This window comes from Python bivittatus, unplaced genomic scaffold (genome assembly GCF_059951505.1).
Source record: "Python bivittatus isolate LINGU-HERP-01145 unplaced genomic scaffold, Pbiv_v1 ctg000080_np1212, whole genome shotgun sequence".
NCBI lineage: Eukaryota > Metazoa > Chordata > Lepidosauria > Squamata > Pythonidae > Python > Python bivittatus.
In genome coordinates this window covers 63,769,398-63,791,281 of record NW_028277035.1, presented here as the reverse complement: position 1 = coordinate 63,791,281, position 21,884 = coordinate 63,769,398, and positions in this window count along the sequence as shown.

Sequence of the window (21,884 nt, the reverse complement as noted above, 5' to 3'; positions counted from 1 at the left end):
CATGATTCTTCCTACAAACACAGTCTATCGACTTGTTTCATGTTTCAAGGATACTGCAGGATGACAATGCAGACATTTAAGAAATTGAGACATCCTTTCTTCTACTCCCAGCTTTAATTGTTATTTATTTATTTATATACACAGAGACACACACAAACACTTCTTGGAAATACTGAGGGTTATCTGAATGTGTGAAAATGTGTTTGTGTATATAATTGTAAATTTCCACTTGTATACGTTTTCACTAGAGGCTACTGATTGCTTTACCTTTCGTTTTCTTTAAAAAAAGGTTGACGGGCTTGAAATCAACTAAGATTTTTATTTCAGTTTTATGTATCTGCTTTTAATCCAATTAGTGCATCAGATATGAGCACTGCTCTGAGTCTATGACAATTAGAGTAGCTTGTTAAGCCCAGTAAGTAAGCAAGCAAGTTAACCTTCCTCTCTGGCACTGAGTTGCAGGTGAGCGAAAGCAAGAAACGGGTAACTAATGGCAACTCTTTCGTCCCACTTCACGCCCCATTTTCTTACCATTTCTCCTGAAAGCAATGTGCTACACCATCTCATCCTCTCTTACCTGCCTCAGAAGGGCCAAGGCAGGGCCTTCTCCAGTGGGAAGACTGCTTGCCTTCAAAGCATTAGTCAGACAGAAGCAAGCCTCTTGTTCTTAACTTTCACACACAGATAGCTAGGATCATTGTTGCTTTCTCTCTTTCTCTAAGCAGCTCTTCTGGCAGCTTTGAATCTTCTCCTTATTAGATGGCATTCCTGTCACAGGCCAGTGACTGATTCTGGTGAGTCAGCCTGCCCAATCCTTAAATTACATTAGACAATCATGACCATCAAAGCATCTATTGCCTAGAGTTGTTGAAGTGGGTGGTATTCAATTAAAGCAACAAATAAACTTTTCACTTGGAAGCCTACACTGAATAGATTCACACCTTGTAACAAATCTATCTATACGCCTCTCATTAAAAGCACGGGCACAGACCCAAAAGTGGAATACCTTCATTATCATGCAATGGATTTTACCTGCACCTCGAGATTTCTCCTCATCTTCCTCTCCCTACCACCGCTTTGTATCCCCCAGATCTATTTTATAGGGATCCTCTGCTTTAAAGCAGGCTTGAGATGGGGTCTCAGGGAGAAGCAGAAAAGTGGGAGGAATCTGTGGGTGTGATTCCATCAGCGGATGGATTGGATGCAATCCTATGTTCAGATTTCTCATACAGTGTCAACATGGAAATTCCACTATCCAAACTCATTTTAAATATCTTCTAATGATATCATAATGAATCAAGTGATACATGATTTGATCTGAGTTTCTGAATCCCACACACAAAGAAAAAGAACCAACCAAAATGACCAGGATTCAGACATAGAAGAAAATAAACATTAAAAATAAAATCTACATGAATCAGAACATGAAGCACACCTGCACATCATTGTTAGCACACCTTTTTTTTAATCAGTAATGCATTATAACTTTTTAATTACCTGTAACAATAACAATGAATAATAACAGAAATGAAGTATTATAACTAAAATTAGAACAAACACTGAATGTTTTGAGAAACAAATATACTGTTCTCATGGATAATGCATAATTATCATGAAGAAATGAGGTTTCAGATATTTTAATTATACTGCTTTAGTGAAAATCTTGGGCATCTGTTTGCAATCAGGTAAGCAGAAAAGTAGACAGAAAATAAAATTAAAAAAAAAAGAATGCAAAGAAGATGATGTGAGAACCGTAAAAGGAGTTAGAGTACTACTAGTGCATAGTTATTTAGGGGCACTGTTATAGTTAACACTAAACTAGATGCCAGCTCCTAGGCAACCTTGGGATCTAGAAAGCTAAACCTAACTGAGCCCTGATAGTATGTGAAGTTTAGAAATAAAAAACATTCCAGGTAGCAAACTACTTCCATGTCAGGCCAAGAAATTTGGATGACAGAAAGTCACCAGAAGCCAATCTCAAATCAAAGGTGACTTTACTGACTTTAATTTTGACTGTAAGTAAAACATTTTGTGTCCCTTTAAATTCATGCCAGTAATTCCTTCATATTACCTGTGTGAATTTAAAGGGACATGGGAGTCAGCTTGGTGTAGTGGTTAAGGCACCAGGCTAGAAACCAGGAAACTGTGAGTTCTAGTCCTGCCTTAGGCACAAAGCCAGCTAGAAACGAGGCAACAGTAAGCCACTTCCAAAAAACCTTGCCAAGAAAACTGCAGGGACTAGTTTTGACTAGGAGTCAAACACTGACTCAAATGCATGTTCGCACACACACACACACAACATTTTTTGAATAGGTCACTTGCTCTGAAGGTAACATTTCTAGAAGCTGTTACTCTTGTTCAGTATCAGGAAAAGAGAGACTTTGTGTCCTATCATGAAAATGAATTCCTTCACCCACCCATAAAAGTCTGGTGTTAGGAGGGAAACTCCTAATGCTGACAGCATAAAACCTTTAACACTTCCAAAAAAAAAAAACACCTTTCATCAACAAACAAGTTTCTCTGTGTAATGCCACCAACGTGCTGTATTTTCCAAAGAGGTGTGCAAAGAAAAGAAGAACAAAGACAGTCAAAACTATGCCTTTTTTTTTTTTTTTTCCAGAAGAGCTCCCTGGAGATTTAAAACCTTGTAATATTAGGCATCCATATAGTTTGGAGCCAATCAGACCATTTTACTTGTGTTTCCCTTCTTCCGCTTTGATTGTGATCCTTCCAAGCTAATCATTCATAGCATCCCTTGAAGGATTCAGTAAGGGGAATCATGAAATATGAGAGAAGTTTGAACTGTTCCTCTAAAAAAAGAAAAGAAAATGCCATTGAAGCAATATTGCTGAACTTTTGCTAAGAGTTAAAATTTTCTAAAAGGGCATAACTTCAGAGTTCTGAGAAATATTTTAAGATGATTAAGAATTTCATCTTTTTCCAAATTCTCAATAAATTTGCAGAAACTCCTATATGTAGGATTACTTATTATACGCCCATTGTACCGTCATGGGATCTGATACCAGACGTATAGTATGTCATCTGAACAACTAAGGCATGTGTCCAGTCCTCATAGTTGCTGAGAAGCCAAACCCAGAACAGATGGCTAACAAGGGCACATTTGTGTCCTATTTTACAAAGGAAACTCCTCTGTTTGAAAAGCTATTTTGAGTAAATCCAGACTAAATATAATAAATTTATTGCTCCACCTGGATATAGCAGAACAATCAGCCATAAATGGTATCTGGGCATAGTATTTATCACCTATAGAAATACATACTGTATTTCTCTTTAAATACTAGCAATTATATCTTCAACAGCATCTATGTGTATAAATTATCATGTGTATGTCTCTCTGTCCTCTTTGTCTTCACTTTAATTTCTCCTCATGTTTGGCAACATGTGCACAGTTACAAATCTAACCCTGAAGGGATCCAGAAGCTTGCTGGGCATTTTCCAAAATTCAGAATCCAAGCTGGGACTATCAGCTCCCTGGAGCCTCATATCTTCTTCCTTGTTGTCCAATTATCAATATTCTCTGAGCAAGCAAGCTATGATATAAGGGCAACCTCTGTTTCCTTAATTTTCTCCCTCAGGTTAGTGTGTAAAGAAATAAATGAATGGACCACAGACATGATAATAGAAGGAAGCCAAATGACAATAACCTGCCAAACAGTTCCAAAAAATGTAGAGTGAGCATTGCACAAGGTTCTTACGTGAGACTTTGAGAATATTGAGTTATATTTCATACCTCGTAGGTTTTCAACACTGTGAAGAAGTGGGTGCTTCTCCACTGTACTTCAACACACCAAGGCCTAAGCATCCTACACTCAGCATTCTGGCGCATGGCACCAAGGATTCTTTCCTGTTTCTATTCCTGGTGTCACAGTGACAAGAAAACAAAAGATAAATCAAATGGCATCTTCAAACTCTTTAATGGATCCAAACAAGTACAAAATAATAATTTTTCAGGATGGTCATCTAAAACTAGGGATGGTTGGAGAAAATTACCTTTTTTTCCACACTAACTCTAAACCACGTTGATATGTTGGTCACTAATCAAAACAGAATTGTGTGTTTAATCTCAGTAAAATCAGTGGCATCATGAGGGCCTAAAAATATGTATAATGGATTTGGACTATTATGTTCATATAGACTCATTATGTCCATTGTTCCCTATGGCCTCATACCCATAGAGCTTTTCAAGGATCATGCCTTATCATACATATTTTCATGATAACAAAAAGCCTAGGAAACCCAAAGGAGATACTTGGACATATCAATGCCCATCTATTGCCTTCTCCAAAGTAATGATCTATTGTCCAGGCATCTGTTCTTTCTTAAGCCTATGAATCTGTTCAGATTGCTCCTCCTAAGTTATTTTTTCCATTGATAAATACTATTGGAATGCCATATGTATACAAATTCAGAGTTGCCCATAGCCTAAGAGTAAGAAGGAAGAGGAGGAGGAGGAGGAGGAGGAGGAGGAGGAGGAGGAGGAGGAGGAGGAGGAGGAGGAGGAGGAGGAGGGGAACAGCAGCAGCAGTAATGATCACCACAATCCTTCTAGGGCCTGGTTGCCAAAAAACATAGCAAAACCAAGTCAGCTGACTAGTTTTAAACTGGTCAGATGGCAGCGCCAGTTTGCTTTGCAGTTGTGCTCTGCTCTGCATTCTGACCAACCTCATTCATTATGCCTCTTTCTTCAAGTATATCTAATCCATAAAAGCAATAAATAATGCAAATGAGTCTGTGTTTCATTCTTTTTCCTGTTTGTCATGCAAAGAGTAATCTGAATTTCAGGCCCATGCTGGTGAATCATACCATCTTCCCTCCCAAAGGTGGGCAGACGGCAGTGTCACTGCTCCCCTGCCTCCTACCACCTCACCCTCCAGCTTTCCACGAGAAAGACTCACTTCACAAAATTTAATTACTCTGTGAACATGTCCCATATGTTCAGTGACAGGCAGATAAGGTTTTAATTACCTCTGTGCAAGACATCCTGGGGAATACTCCTACCTTGACTAACCTCCAGATCCCAGCACTGCATGCGGGTGGGGGTGGGGGTGGGGACGGGGAGCAGGAGGGCAAGGATGAAGCGTGTATAGACAGAACAATGTTGGAGCCAAACTGGACACCCAGGAGCAGCTTAGTCCTCTGGCATAGTGTCCATTACACTTCGCGTTCATTCTGAAACGGCAGCTGAGATTTTCTATTCATCCCAGATTGGAAGGCTGGGAGCTATACATCTTCCATGCAGATGGGGATTACTGATTAATTACCATTAACAAACAGAAGCCTTGCATTGCATTGTTAAATTTGCACCGAATTTTGACCAGCACTGATTGGAATCTATTTGTAACTTGCAATTTGCCAAGGTTCCCAGCATGGGCTCAAACACACGTGTGTAACTAACACAGCAGGACAAACTACAGATAGGTTACATGTGACAAATGTAGCATATCAATCAGCCACAAAACAACTGCTTTGCAATGCACGTAAGTCTACTTTTTTTTATCTTGGTATTTCAAACCTGTTTGACTGAACATTTTATGAATGTTTTGAAATTATTTTATTTGCTCTTTATTGCTCTTTATTGTACATTGCTTTGAATGTTGTTTGACAGAGTAAATGGCTTATGAATACCTGAAATAAACATTAAACTAAATGCCCAGAAGAAATTGCCTAAAAGACAGATTAGTTTTCCCCTCTCTTCATTACAACTCCGATATTAACATTTGTTGCTACTTTTTAGACACAAATTCAGTGTCAATAGCATCTAGATCCCATGTAAACTAGAAAAGGACACAATATACTGTTTCTGATTCTGATTTCTGATCTTGGCTGAGGAGTACATTCCACTAAATTCGAAGAACTTAGTCCCAAGTGTCCATAGAATTCAGGCTTCAGGTTTACAACCTTAAAGGGATGATTTCAACTTTACCCATCTCTCTAAATGCTGCCTTTCTTCTCATTCTTTGAGGTCAGATTTCAAGTTTAATTCTAGTAATGTCATTAGTGCTTTAAAAATGTCACAATTCATAGAAGATTACACAAAAAAGTACCTTGGTTATTAAACTGTAATATAAACCCACCTTACAGATCAAGCTATAATAAGGAGGCAGATCACTTCAGTGACAACGGCAAAGGCATGATTTCATACTGTGCAGGAGAAGGCAATAGTAAACCACACCTGTAGTTTACGAAGTGAGTCACCTGGATAGAAAGCATAAAATGTTTGATGATATAATGACCCTCAGGTTGGATGGCATGCAACATGCTACTAAGGAAAAGATGAAGATCCCTCAGAATACCAACAGTGTTTATGATGTGGCTACATTAAAGCCTTTGGGACATCTAATTGCTGATCTTGCCTTGCAGGAAAAGAAAATCCAAAGCTGCAAAGACAGAATTACAGTGGGAACATGAAACGTAAGAAGCATGAACACGGAAAAGTTCAACACAGTGAAAGATGAACTGAATCATCTACACATTGACATCTTAGTTGTCAGTGAAATGAGATGGACTGGAATTGGACACTTTCTGTCAGAAGGTCCCACTGTTTACTATTCAGGACATGAAAAACAAAGAAGGAACAGCCCTGCTTTCATAGTTAAAAAGGGAATAGCAAGAACAGTACTGAATTACAGTGCAATCAATGACTGAATAATATCAAATAGTGAGTTCATGGACAACCCTTTAATATGATGGTTATCCACGTTTATGTTCCAATCACTGATCAGAAGAAGATAATGTTGATGAGTTTTATGGCCAAGTTCAAATGAAACAAAAAAGATGTACTGCTTGTGGTTGGAGACTGGAATGCCAAAGTTGGAAATATTAAGGAGGAAAATGTAGTTGGACTGTATAGCCTAAGTGAAACAGGGGAATGACTTATCAATTTCTGCCAATCCAATTATTTCTTCAAAGCAAACAAAATGACACCTATATGCATGGACATCCCCAGAAATCAGATTGACTATATTATTGGTAGAAGGAGATGGAAGACTCAGTTACAACAGGGAAGATGTGGTCATGTGCAAATTCCAAGTTAAGCTACAGCAGAAGAAGAAAGCCAACCAATTTCCACAATATGATCTTAAGCATATATTTATATTCACCGTTTTGAAGGAAAACATTTGGAATCACTTTGAAGTCCTGAACCTCATTGATCAGGACCCAGAGGAACTGTGGAATGAAATAAAAGAAATTGTTAAGGATTAATGTGAAAACAGGCTGCCAAAGATCAGGAAACAGAAGAAAGCAAACTGGATGTTAGAACAAACTGTGGAAATTGCCAAGAAGAAGGGAAGCCAAAGTGAAGAATGACAAAGATCAGGAATTTCAGAGAGCTATCAGAAGAGAAAAGAAGCAGTATTACAGCAATATTCGTAAAAATATTGAGGATGGAAGCAGATATGGAAAAAACAAAGAAAATCTTCCAAAAGATTTCTGAACCCAGAAGAAGGTTCCATGCTTCAATTGGTATGCTAAAGGACAACAATGGACAGAGAGTAATTGATTCAAAGAAGATCAAACAAAGCTGGAAGGAGTATACTGAAATTCTATACAATAAAGATATCAACATCCAAGATACCTTAGAAAATATTCCCTACTTACAAGAGCCTCTTTTATTAGAACTTAGATCAGCACTCTTGTCATTACCAAGTCAGAAGGCTACAGGAATTGATCAAATATCTACTGAAATATGGTAAGCAACAGAAGAAGAATCAGTAAAGATTCTAACTAAGCTATGCCTGCAAATCCAAAGAACAACACAGCGGGCAATAGTTTGGAAGAGGTCAATCTACAAACCAAGAAAAGAGATTTAACAAAGTGCGCAAACTATCATATGCTTTTACATGCATGTAACTTTTACATGCTAGCAAAATAATGCTTAGGCCCATCCCAACACAGATTAGAGTCCTATATGGAAAGGCAGATGCCAGATGTTCAAACTGACTTTAGAAAAGGCTGAGACATAATTGCTGATGCACACTTCAAAATCGAGAAAGTCAAAGAATACCAAAAAGAAGTCAGTATGTGCTTCATTGATTATAGAAAGTCCTTTGATTGTTTTGATCATGTCAAGCTGTGGAATGTGCTTAGAAAAATGGGAATCCCTGAACATCTCATTGTCCTCATGTGAAACCTATACACAGACCAGGAAGCCACAGCGCAGATAGAATATAATGAAACAGACTGGCTGGCAAAGGAGTAAGACAATAGTGTATATTATTTCGTTATTTATCCAACCTATGTGCTGAATATATACTGAGAGAAGCTGGACTGGAAGAAAATGAATGTGGTTTTAAAATTGGAGGAAGAAAGATCAATAACCTCCTCCATGCTGATGACTCTAATAGCTGAAAATGCAAATGAACTGCAAGCTCTAGTAATGAAAGTCAAGGAACATAGTGAAAGAAAAATACTATGTTAAATCAAAAGAAGACTAACTAATGACAACAGATATAGCAACCAGTCTCAAAACTGATAATGAAGACACTGAAGTAGTTGTTAGCCTCTGTTCTTTAGGTTTGATCATCAAGGGTAAAGGATCCAGCAGTCAAGAAATATGCCACAGACTGGAACTTGGTAAAGTAGTATTAAGGCCTTGGAAATGATATTCCAATGGAATGATATATCCATACCTACAAAAATTAGAATCATTCAGACAATCTTTTTTCCTATGACGCTCTATGGATGTAAAAGTTGGATTTTGCAGAAGTCAGAAAGAGTATTGACGCTTTTGAACTTTGGTGCTGGAGAAGGCTCTTGACAATACCGTGGATAACTAGGAAAACCAACAAATGGACCACTGAACAAATCAACCCAGAATTCTCACTGAAGGCACAAATGACCAAGCTCAAATTATCATATTTTAGACACATTATGTGAAGTCTTATCTCTCTGGAAAAGTCCATAATGCTGGGAAAGGTGGAAAGAAAGAGAAGAGGATGACCAACAGCAAGGTGGATGAACTCAATAACAGTGGCAATAGATATACAGTGCCTTTGGAAGGCCTGAAGGACCAATCTGGGGTTAAATCCCTCTAGAGGAAACCTATCTGTGTGGTCAGTAAGAATCAACTCTGACTTAATGGCACATAATCAATCAATCAATCAATCAATCAATCAATCTCAATTACTTTCTTTTCTGCACAGAGTTCCTATTCTAGTTGCATGGAACTTACTCTGCTATCATTTCATAAACAAATACTATTTTTGTTTGTTTCCTGAATCTTTTAAGCTTAATTTCAGCCTGAAGTTAATTGATAACTAACTGTAAGATCTTGTCTTTATGGTTTGAACTGATTTTGATTTACCTTTATTTTAACTGCATGTTGTATTTTTCTTTTTTCCAGGACAAAGATCATAGAATAGTCTAAAATCAACATGCCTAATTCAGGAAGGAGGACTTTTAAGCAGCAGGGTGGATGGTAAATTAACAGTATCCCTACACCCAAACAAAACAACAACATGCAATCAGAATTTGTAGATTACCGGATGGAACATCTGGCCAGCAAGATAGAAGTCCTATAGAAAGCTGCCATTCTACCTTCCTGCCCTAATATGCTATCCGGTGAATTAGTCCAGGAGACAAGAGCTGGGAGAAATGAACTCCCCCTCTTCTATCAGCCACATCTCCATGATACATAATAGGCCAACACTTTCACCTAAGATTTAATCCTGATTTTTTTTTAAAAAAAAGTTTTACCATCACAAATAGAATAGCAGCACTTTAGGTCATGGCTCTTACCTTGAGTTCCATGGCTAGGTTGCAACCTGAAAGGAAGAGAGGCTAACTAACCCTCATTCTAACCCTAAAAGGAATAGAGGCCAGCCATCAGCCTATCTTTTTATTCTTGCAATAACCAGGGTGTAAACTCCTGTCTGTTATTACCTCACTATGCACTTTCAGGCAATGTTTTATTCCCAACTCTCCCTAATTTTCCTGATCTCCCTGAATTCCAGGCCACAAGCAAACAACCATTCAGATTCCTCTGTTCCATTTCTCCCTCCAGCATCCACATTAACCTACAAAGATAAAAGTAGAGTACCTTCTGCCCCAAAGCCTCTCTAAACAGTTCCCAAAGGGACAGTCCCTTTTGGAGTCACCCATTGAGTGACAACTTCCCCAGGTAGTGTTCCTTTGAAACTCCAAGCCCTGGAAGCTAATGCAATCCTGGGCCAATAGCGTTTGCTTGGAGTACACAGTCCAATTTCTGATCCTTCAAAGAAACTATTCCACATATACCAAAGCAGGCAAGCAGCCAGATGTTGAAGTGCGCTTCCCCCTTTCTCACTGTATACTTTGACCAAATGGCCATCTTCTTCTCAGCATTCATTCAATGGGGGAGCTGGTGATAAATATGAAGAATTTGTTTTATTTGAAAATCACAAAGCTCACAGTCCACTGTGGAATTTTCCTTTGCAAACTATGTTTTCAAAAAGCACATCAGTCAGCCTGGTGCAAATTCAATGTGTGTTCTTTGAACTTCCCTGGTTCTTTAAGTACACTGTCATTCACAATGCAGAAAACCAGATGTGTTCCACACAGCTTGGAAGCTCTGGGAAGCTCCACTTTTACTTAACTGTCAAATAAATTGTAAAAATTCCACCCACCCTTCTTTTTACACATTTGAAAGTCACCAAACAGTGCGCTAATGTAATGCTACCGTACTGCCACCTTGCTTCCACCCATCCTTTTCTCACATGTGCTTTTCAAGAATATATTTTGATTTCATACCAGAAGTAGCTAATTATGTACAGGATCTGACCTTTTTTGTCTAAAAATGGATTGCCTCTTCGGTAGCATCATTAATTCAAGAGCCTAAAAATACTGATGAAACTATGGGAGGTGGGATACAGAGAAAGGCAATAAAAGAAGCAGACAGAGGGTCAAATGAGAACTTAAGAACTTTTACTAGAAAAGGTCAGCTTGCACTTTTGAATGTCTCATCCACCATTTAGGTGGACAGTAATGGGAGCTCCTGCTCTTCTTCACTGTATGCATTTGAATGGTAGCTTTGCCCTTTAGGTGAAGCAAATTGATTTAATCCAGTCATTCAAGTTCCATTTCTAAGTCTATTTGGTTCAAATTTCTTAATCCATGACCAGAGCTTCATCTTTCCAGACAATGTGATCCTTCAGTTTATAATTCATTATTAAATTGAGCTTCAGAAATGCTGGCCTACTTAGATTATGCAGTTTATAGCAGCATGTGGGAGGACAAAAAAAAAAAGGGGGGGGGGTTATATAGTTTGCACTAATCCAGAGCCACACTAAAACTATATGTCACTGAGGATTTTGAGAATAGAGGAATGTAAAAATAACTTGTAATAATTGAGCAAAAAAGGAATGATATCTCTAATTGATTTTTAAATAGTTTAGCACTATCATCTTCATCTGTAACAGTTTACAGAAATGACACTTGCTGGTTTTCCTCAAACACTTTTCAATATATTGTCAGCCCCACCAGGTAGACCAGACCAAGAATCAACTCCACAGGAAGGGTAAGACTACTTATATTGACAGTGATCATAATAACAGAATCTTGCAAGACTGACTGTAAATTAGGGATGTGTCTGAGCTGCTTACACATACTTTCTGCTTGTTTTGGACTTAAACCATGTTTCTCTCCTCATCACTTTGGTAATGGATCTGGCCTATCTCTGTCAAGGTCATCTTCCATATTTGCTACATATATCTACATATTTGCATGATCCAGGAACCTACAGACTGATACAGAGTAGGAACATATCTTGGAGACCTCCTTTTACAGGGTATATTATATGGGACTTTGCAAATGTTTTAGATTGTAATTTCTACAAAATTCCTGAAATGGGGACATACTAGCTGGGACTAGAAGGCACTGAGGTGGCTATCTCTGTTTAATTCAGTACTGGATCCCACTATAACCACTGTCCTACATCTGCTTAAATATCTCTAATAAAGGAAGGTCTGTTCTATTACATGTTTTCTCTTAGTGCTTAAGCAGAATGTGCTACCTCGCCTCTTGCATCCGGTAGTTTTAGCCTTCCTTCACAGCAACAGAATCCAACTTTATCTATGGTAGCTTTTCAGGTGTTAAGAATTGCTACCAACTCTATCCTCAACCTTTCTCTTCTCCAGACTAACAAACGTAGTTTTTTTCAGGAATTCCTCACAGGATTTGCTTTCTAGTTTCCACTATTTTGTAGTTGTTCCTCAATACATACCTTTCAGTTTGTTCATGTCTTTCATACAGTGACCTGAATTAGACAAAGTATTCCAAAGATGACTTCCTTGAGTCATGGTTGGAATGTTAAAAACTCCCTCAATTCAACTTCTGGTAACTACTGTACGTTGACACATTCATGTAACTTTTGGAGCAGAATACTGAAGTGATTTGCTGTTACCCTTTTCCAGGATGTTTTTTCCACTTCCAAGTCTGTGTGTCTCCCATCCAAGTATTAAATAGGCCTGACCCTTCTTAGCTTTTGAGAATCAGCCATGGTCAGCTAGCTACTAAAACAGAATTATTTCTTCCAATGGTTAGTTACAGCATCTGCTTAAATATGGTTAACATTTTTCAGAAGCTTCAGAGCTGGTTCATATTCAGTTTATGACCTACTTAAGATCCTTTTCACATGTTCTGCTTTCAAGTCATCTCTTTCCCATCTTGTGCTTCTGTTTTTGATATCTTTACCTAAATGCATTCTACATTTACTGTATCTCTGTTGAAATTAATCTTGTTTTCTTTAGCCCAGTGTTTCAGCCCATCAAAATCCTTTTGTCTTCCATAATTTCAGCTTACCTCTTTAGGTTTTTGGCATCTTCAGATTTTATTAAGCTACACCATCATCTAGGTCATTCAAAACAATTAACAGCACAGATAAATATTTTGCCCTTGGATCATTTCATAACTAAGTAGTAGAGTGGATGCAATACAGTCAATTCCTCTCTTCATTTAAAATATATATTGCTCCCATCAACTGAGTTCATCAGAAGGAACACAGTTTTTACACAAAATTGCTACCTAATAATCACACTGTTTCCCCCCTTTAATGGCAGTTTTACAAAATGCAGTTGGATGAAAGGGTAGGAAAATGTTTAAAAATAGGATGATTTCTAGACTTCATTAAATTCCATGAAAAAGACTGGGTAATTACGACAATAAAAACCTGATGGTGCTTGCCTGTGTGAAAGCATGGCCATTTGTTCCAGGAAAACACTCAGCATGTCTTCCTTTGGTTGGATGGTCAGTCAAATATTGCCACAGTTCATGTACCGCATTATAAATAGAGATTAGACTCAGTGTACAAATGACAGCAGTAATGTCCCACCAATACTGCATTATTGCCCCAACTCATACACCCATAGTACTCCATTACAGATAGGCCTTCAATTTGTCACATAAGCACCCATGAGTCCCATCCTGATGTTGTGTCTCTGACAACCGAAAGCATGTATAACTTGCCACCCTTGTACAGAAGCATCAATGCACATTTGCATAAAAAGGTTGGTATTAAATGACCAGCTACAGCAGACATAGGAAGTGAATGATCGGCAACTCTCTGCTAGGCCCTCTCTGACAACTGGGTCCTGCATGTCAATCCCTGTCATCTTATCATGAAGTAAGGTTGTTGCTGATTGTTGGTATACGCAATTATACTGTTTCAGAGATGCTGGTTATAATCTTGCCCCAAGCAATACCTATTTCCAGTCACCTACCCACTCTTAATTTTATCAGTTCCTCTTTGAATTATTTCCCTCACTTATATTTAATTCACAGTTCTCTCCAATATGGCTGGCAGTTCACCAAAAGGAAAAAGAAAAAAGGAAGCACAAATTAACACATAAATGCAGAAAAGTGTCACACAGGGACAGCTACTGCATGTTAATTAAATACCATGAGATTCACACCAAGATATTCATTAGAGCATTTAAATTAACCAATAACCAATTGCTGTTTTGTTTAATACACAGTAATTACTGCAGCTGGACATGTTTTGACTGAGATATAATATGGTTGTATGCAGGGGGCCTTTTTTCCACGTTGATCATGGATGTTGATCATTAGAATCTTTTTGAAATTGTAATCACCATGCAACCATATACAAGCACTGCTAACCTTACTGTATAGCATAGAAAAGTATTAATACACATTGCACTGAATTTTGGAATATTCTGGTCTAATACTGGTCTCTACCTCTCATTAGCTGAAGCATATGGAAGAGATTCATTTGCCCCTCCTTTCCAGTCTAATGCATGTCTTTTTCTACCTGCTACTTTTCAGCGACAGATGTGTAAGTACCAAAGGGGAAAGGCCATTGCTCGATTCCAAGAACAGGCTCTGCATATAAAGATCCATTTCAACCCCTGGCAACTGCAGGAGGAGGACATCCTGCCAGTGAAAGGCCTCTAGTGAATTCACACTGGGAACACATTGCTAGTCGTTACAAACATCCATTGCAGTTGGGAGAGGCCCTGGTCAAAGTTATAGGAATACCCTCATAAAATTGTAAACAACGTGTAATTGTTGGATGCATCTGTACCACCCTTCTTTTCAGAGAGGCGGTTTACAGAAATTTAAATAATATACAATTAAATCCCTCCAAACCACAGCAAAAACTGTCCAGAGTCACTTTTTCGTGAGATGGGCGGTATCTAAATTTGAAATATAAATAAATAAATAAATAAATAAATAAATAAATAAATGCTGAGCAGCAACAGAAAAAGCCTATAAGCAGAAATCCATACACGCACACAAATGGACTTCCATTGCTGCCTTCAACCAAAAATATGGCACAGGCCAATAAGAACCTCTATCCTCAGTCATGATCTTGTCCCTCAGACTCTGGACCTGGACCCAACACTTGGGTCTCAGAATGGTTCCAGGTCAAACTTAGACCTTCTTTGTTCCTGCGAAGATGTGCTGAAAGCACTAAAATAAAATTAAAATGTTCATACCTGACATAATAATAACAGATTATCTTTCTTATTGAAATTAATGTGCCCCTTGTAAAGATTTTCTTTCAGCAGTAATGCTTTTATGTTCGCTTCTGCTTCTACTTGCTGCCATTTTGGGAATAATTAGCCTCAGTGATTTTCAGGCCTTTCAGTCAGGACCTCAGCACTTGAAGGTTTGAGAACTCCTGGTCTAGGTATATCTGTAAGTAACTGCCATCACATTTTACCCTTTGCTCTGGGAAAAGGTACATCCATCAGGTTACCAGGTTATACAGACACACCATAGACTTGAAAATAGATGGGTTCATAGCAAGGAAAGCCTGCATACCTTTGTAAAGCTGCAAAGGGAAAGGTGCAGATTTTCACCCACCCGTATTTCAGTCTATCTTTTCTCAAATCATTTCACATAGAGCAAAAATGTATAAAATATACGTACAAAAATATGGAAGCCATTTCTCTTCGTGCATCAGGCGTCCTTAGAAGTCACAGGCAATACACTAAGAAGCGGACCACCCCATCTTCCATTTTTCGCCTAAAGACTGACCTGCAGCTTCTCTGCTTCTGAAGCTCAGATTTTTTATGACAGAAGTCGTTGCTGCTAAGTGCTATAAACTCAGCAGAAGTTTTAATGAGCTATATACCCTAGAACTAGGACAATACTTAAGATTTCTTTCTACCATGACAAAAGCTGTTGCCACACCTGGATGTGGACCTGTAATAGTGAGCCAAACCACAAACCTTTTATACTGGCTCCTGTTTTTCAGAGCAGTTATTGTAGTATTAGCTTTACAGCACCTTTATTTATCATGCTTCAGTTTAAGCTGAAATTGATATTTTTGACTTTAGAAAACTCTCAGTTGCCTTTCAAATAGCTCCTGGCAAGCTGCCTGTTCTTAGTTCAGCTTTAACAATGTGGAAGCTTATTCCTATCAAACAAAAAAAGAGCTTGTAGCTGATCCTTATTCCTTTAATTTAAATGCCGCTAAACAAGTATTTATTGCTGTTATAATTGGAAATAGCAGACTTTTTCTCCACTATGCTGCAGACCTCTTGCTTCACAGCATCTGAACCTCAGGTTAGCATGTAACGAAGTAAAATAAAAGTTCATTGGTAAAAGATCTTTGCTGTTCTCTGAGTTTCTTCTTCTCCTGTTCTTTTTATCTAACATTTTGAGCACTGAAGGCAGATAGGAAATATCCAACTCTTCGAGATTTTTCTTTATTCCTCCCAACTTCAAACTTCCACTGCTACCTTCTTTCCACCTATGTCTTGAAAGAGAGAAAGATCAAGAGAAAAGAGCTTCTCTCGGTGCTCTAGATTTTCTAACTAGGCATCATTATGGTGATGGGGAGACTTGACCTTGCCAGAAAGTTCAAGCTAAGGCAGGACATTTTATTCTATGCACAGTCCTCTTCTTCTGTAACCTAGCAATAGTTTGAACAATGGAAAGAGCAGTTCTTTTTCAACAGCTTAAAAAAAAGGAATTAAAACATATAAGCCTGCTCTGTCAGTGACCCGTATTATATAAGACACTTAAGGCTCACTTTTCAAAAAAGGGATATGAGCTGCAAAACTTAAGTGTTCCCTGCACAGATGACCTGGAGGAAATGGAGAAAGAACTTGATTTAGTTAAATGGGCCTGATGAAAACATAGCAATAATAGACTCTAAACCTTCCTGTCCATTATGCAGAGGAGGACAGGGCTCTTCTGCCACTCATAGTATGTAAAACAAGAGATTGGGGTAAATTGATTATTATGTTAAGTTGAGGAAAGATACCTGCCATGGGGGGGGAAAGGTGCATTTCTTCTAGTCTTAATACATTTCCACTATCCTTTCCTCTTTTGTTCTTCCTCACCCTACTTACAGATGAATGCATTCAGTTCACAGCCATGTAGCTACAACAACTCTTTCTTAGGAAATACCTAGAGGGCACATCAGAATTAGATTTTATGCCAATTTAACTTCAATAATTTCCCTAATGAATTCTATAAACAGTGGTACCCAGTGAAGGAATTGGGAATCCTTCACCTCACCGAGAGAAACTGCTATACATGTAGACCATCACTGGTGTCCAGCTAAAAAGCTCAGTTAGCCAAGAAGGTGAAAGGCCAATTTGACTGCCCAAGACCCTGGAGAATCAAGACCCTGCAGTCAGAATAGACAATAGGATCAAGGTAGCCATGAATATCACATTACTGGAGACCATGCTCCATTGGCAGGTGTCTCCTATTTAAAATCTGAAGTCCAGGTTAAAGATATTGATCTCTAAGGAGCAACAACTGGAACTTTAAAGTTGCCCATCAATGATGCTTCAACAGCAGATTCAAGCAGGCAAGGATAGAAGTCATCAGTCTCTCTATAAAGTTATGCACTCCCTTTCTAGTTAAATAGTAATAATTATGCATAAAGAGAGCCAGTTTGGTGTAGTGGTTAAGGCATCAGGCTAGAAAGTGGGAGATGGTGAGTTCTAGTCGCACCTTAGGTACAAAGCCAGCTGGGTGACCTTGGGCCAGTCACTCTCTCTCAGCCCTAGGAAGCAGGCAAAGGCAAACCACTTCTAAAATCTTCCCAGGAAAACTGCAGGGACTTGTCCAGGTAGTCAACAGCAGTCAAGACTGACCTGAAGGCAGAAAAAAAGGGCCTAAACTTGGAATATGCATATTTATCTTTTGTTCTCTTTTTTAAGCTATCTTTCCTCAGTTTATAGCTGTTCACCCTAAGAAAAATAAAGTGTGGGGAGGAAATCAAGCCGCCATACAGTCTTCCCACCATAGTCAAGGCAAAAGGTTAAAAATTACAATTAGAATGTGCTCAACACAAAGATTAAAATGCAGCGGGAAGCACCAGTCTGTTCAGGTGAATATTCCTTTCAGGCTCACCTTAACCGGAGGCCCCCTTGATTAAATAAGAAAGGATCCTTTCCCTGAGGAGATTGTCATTTCAATCAGCAGTGGTAAACAGGCGGAAACCACAACTCAGCAGGGTGCCTGACTGCAGAGCGCTCCCTCTCAGAACTCCAGCTAAGTGCATTTTCTCAGAATTCCTGAAGGGTGCGCTTTCGCAGAACAAAAGCAAGGCTTCCCTATATAAAGGGCTTATGGGGAGGACTCAGCGCAGCTGCCTCTGTATGTTGTGCTCTCAGAAATAAACCTCACCTCTGCTTCAAGCAACTGCCTACATATTTTATTCCCAGCTCAGGAAACAAACCTGCTAAGATTTATTTCTAATAAGTCATCTATTTTGTTCTTTTTGGTCTGCTCTGCTTTAGCTTTGTTCCAGTATTTTGCTCTTCCAATCAGCTGTATTCTTTTATACGTTGGTTTTAGTTGTAAGCCACTCAGAATCGTCTAAGAGTCAGGTGGCCTATAAATTAAATAAATAAATAAGTTTTGCCCCTAAGGGAGAAGCACATCAAATGCTATCAGGTAGAAATTTTCAAGTTAATCCCAACCCTCAGGATTTTTGCAACTTTGGCCTTAGGATTTTAATACTACTTCTTAAGATTTCCTCTAGCTTTAAATTGTAATGGGTGCAAAACTGGTCACAGATCCTTATACCAGCATGTTAGGGACCAATGGGGAACTAAAGTTTTCCAAAAGAACTGAGAGGAACAGTTAACAAATCCCCAACATATGGTGGTGTGAGAAGGCAGGGAGAAGTGAGGGCCTCAAACGAACCATGTTTGCTAGGGGAGAGCGCTGTGCACCATGGGGCAGCCTTGGGGGGGTGGCAGGAGGGAGGATGGGCAGAAGGCACACTCGCACCAGAGTGGAGAGGGACGGCAGGAGGGAGGAAAGACTGCAGGCAAGAGGCACGTTCGCACCAGAGTGAAGAGAAACGGCAGGGGGCGGCTGTCGGGTCAAGTGGGGATTGGAATGTGTATTGCGCTGATTGAGTGGAATGTCTGCGGTTTTGCGGTTAATTAGCGGCGCTCCGGGGCGGTAAAAAAGGTGAGATTGTGAGCCAAGCCCTCGTAGGAGGGGGAGGACAGATAGGGGGTATAAAAACCTGTCAGACCTTGCTTCGGGGTTCCTCCATTGCTGCGGGAGGGACCCACCTTTGCAAACGTGCCCAATAAAAACTTCTGTCTACTGGACAACCGAACCCGTGTCTGTCGTTTTCTGACAAACTTGACGAGCCAGCCAGGAGTCCTCGACGTGGACCGGACTGTGGGGAACCGGTGAGTAATCGGCCGTAACACCCCGTTGAGGTGTCTCCCGTTTTCCCCGGAGTCGGGTCCGGGACGGGACTCCAATCGCCAGTCAGACAGAAATAAAGAGGAAGTCGGCCAACGAGGAGACCTCCGGGAGGTCTGGTGAGTACAGCCTACCCATAATCTCGGGGAGATTAGCGTGGTTACGAGGCGTTGGACGCCGCAAGGGGACAGAAGAGTCCGGGACCTTCTGTAAGGTGGGAAACGTAGTCAGGAAGGATGGGTAAGGTGCAGAGTAAGAGTGTAAGGCCAGGGGCCAGTGGGAAAAACGCAGTAGGGGGAATCCCCACGGATTCTCCATTAGGACAATTGTTGCAACAATGGGAGACACCCTGGTTGTGTCCATTCACCAGGGGTCTGGAAAAACTGACCATGATAACTTTGTGCACTAAAGAATGGCCAAAATATCCACTAGTGGACCCCGAATTCCCCTACCATTGGGATACTCTTGGAATCCCCAGTAATTACTGGGTGACCCAACTAAAAAAACTACATTGTGGAGCATAAAATGTTAACACAGGAACCCTATGTGGAAGTCTGGTTCCATGTTCATTGGGAGGGGCCTCGACCCAAGTTAGCCAAAATTTTTGTCCAAAAAGAACAGGAGGATGAGGAGGACCTCTGGCTGACTGGACCTCAATGGGGGCCGCCACCTCCTCCTCCTCCTCCTCCTCTTCCTACCGCTCCCCCTCCGGCGCCCCCACCCTATCCCGGGCTGCGGAAAGAGCTGGACCAGCTGAACCAAGACATTCAGAACTTGCCCTTTATTCTAAGGTCGGCCAGTGCCTTCCCCGTCCTGGAGGTCCCAAATGGAATGAACGCACAGGGGGTGGCCGTCACCAGTTACGTAACGGTTCCCATCAAACCCAGTGAGTTGAGGGAATTAAAAAAGACCCTCCCTCGTATGCAAGAGAACACCCATACCGCCGCCGAACAATTGGAACTTTTTCTCGGCCCGGTGGAATACTCCTGGGGGAACTGAATTACATTTTAGCCCACCTCTATACGCCAGAAGAGAGGGGCCAGATTCGGCGAGCTGCACTCGGGGCTTGGGAGCGAAGGAATGCAAATGTCCCAAATGCCCCGGCCGCGAATACTAAATTCCCTCTGGCAGACCCAAATTGGGATCCCAATAATGCTGAACATCGGGAGAACATGAGAGGAGTTTCCCCCTGTACGACTAGGGGGGTCATGGTTCCCCAACCGGGACCCACGGGGAACCCTTGGTAAACATCACGGTGGGTCCCACCGGCGAGGAACAGCAGTTCCTCGTGGACACCGGAGCCTCTCGAACATCGCTGTGCCAACCAATCCCAGGGATTGCGAAATCCCGGGGCGCGTCGGTATCGGTGATGGGGGTGGGAGGCTCTCCGGTCAAGGCAAACGTACTGGAGGAAGTGAGACTGGAGTGGAATGGGAAGGAGGTAACTGCAGATGTGTTACTGATCCCACAGGCAAGAGTGAACCTGCTGGAAAGGGATCTAATGGGTAGTCTAGGAATGGAGTTGTGGAATGTGGAACAGGCAGAAAGGATGTGTTTGTTGCGGGAGGCGGACGTGGAGGTAGTGAACCCTGAGGTATGGACAGGGGAGGGGGGCGGGTCGGTTTCGCATAGCCCCAATTAGCATCCCCTTGAAACCAGGGGTGACGGGTTTGCGGCAAGCCCAATACCCGCTGTCCCGGGATGGGAGGCGCGGGATGAAGCAACAACTGAGATGGACGGTGCTGCCCCAGGGGTACACCGAGAGCCCCCTCTTGTTTGGAGAGGCATTGGAAGAGAAACTCCAGGGGTTCCGGGCCCCGGGGGGTTCTCGGGTGCTGCAGTATGTGGATGATTTGTTGGTGTCTGGAGAGAAGGAAGTAAAGGTGAGAGAAGACTCAGTGGCTTTATTGAACTGGTTGGCTGAGGAAGGATTGAAGGTGTCAAAAGGGAAGGTCCAATTTGTGGAAAGGGAGGTCAAGTATTTAGGACATGTACTCCGGAAGGGCGAGAAGTTGATTGATCCTTCTCAGATACAGGGGATAATGCAGTTGAAGCCCCCTCATACTAAAACGGAGGTGCGGCGGTTTCTGGGTCTAGTAGGATATTGCCGGCTATGGATAGATGAGTACATGAGCAAGGCTCAGTTTCTGTATGAGAAGTTGAAAGGATCATCTGACAGGGTAGAATGGACAGACGGGGACACAGAGAAGTGGGGAGAATTACGAAGGAGCCTGGTGACGGCCCAGGCTCTGGCTCTACCGAACTTGGCCCCCCCCTTTCACCTATACGTTACAGCCCATGGGGGAACTGCCATTGGAGTGCTGACTCAGAGATGGGCTGGGAAATATCAACCAGTGGCCTTCCTGAGCAAAGCCCTAGAACCAGTGGTGAGGGGATGGCCGACTTGTGTGCAGGCAGTGGCTGCCGCTGTTGTGTTAGTGACAGAAGGGAAAAAACTCACTTTTGGGAGCCCCGTGATTGTCCATTCACCCCATCAGATCTTAAGTGTGCTTAGTCAGCAGGCGGCTGCTTGGATGACAGAAGGGAGGATGTTGAAATATGAGACAGTTCTCCGGATAAGTCCTGATGTGGTGGTAGGAACAGACAGGAATTTGAACCCAGCGGAGTTTCTTGCGGGGGAGCGGAAAGAATGGGAGCCGGCGGAGCACGAGTGCTCCACCCTGTTGCAGCTGCAAACAAAGACCCAGGAGGACCTGCAGGAGGTCCCGCTG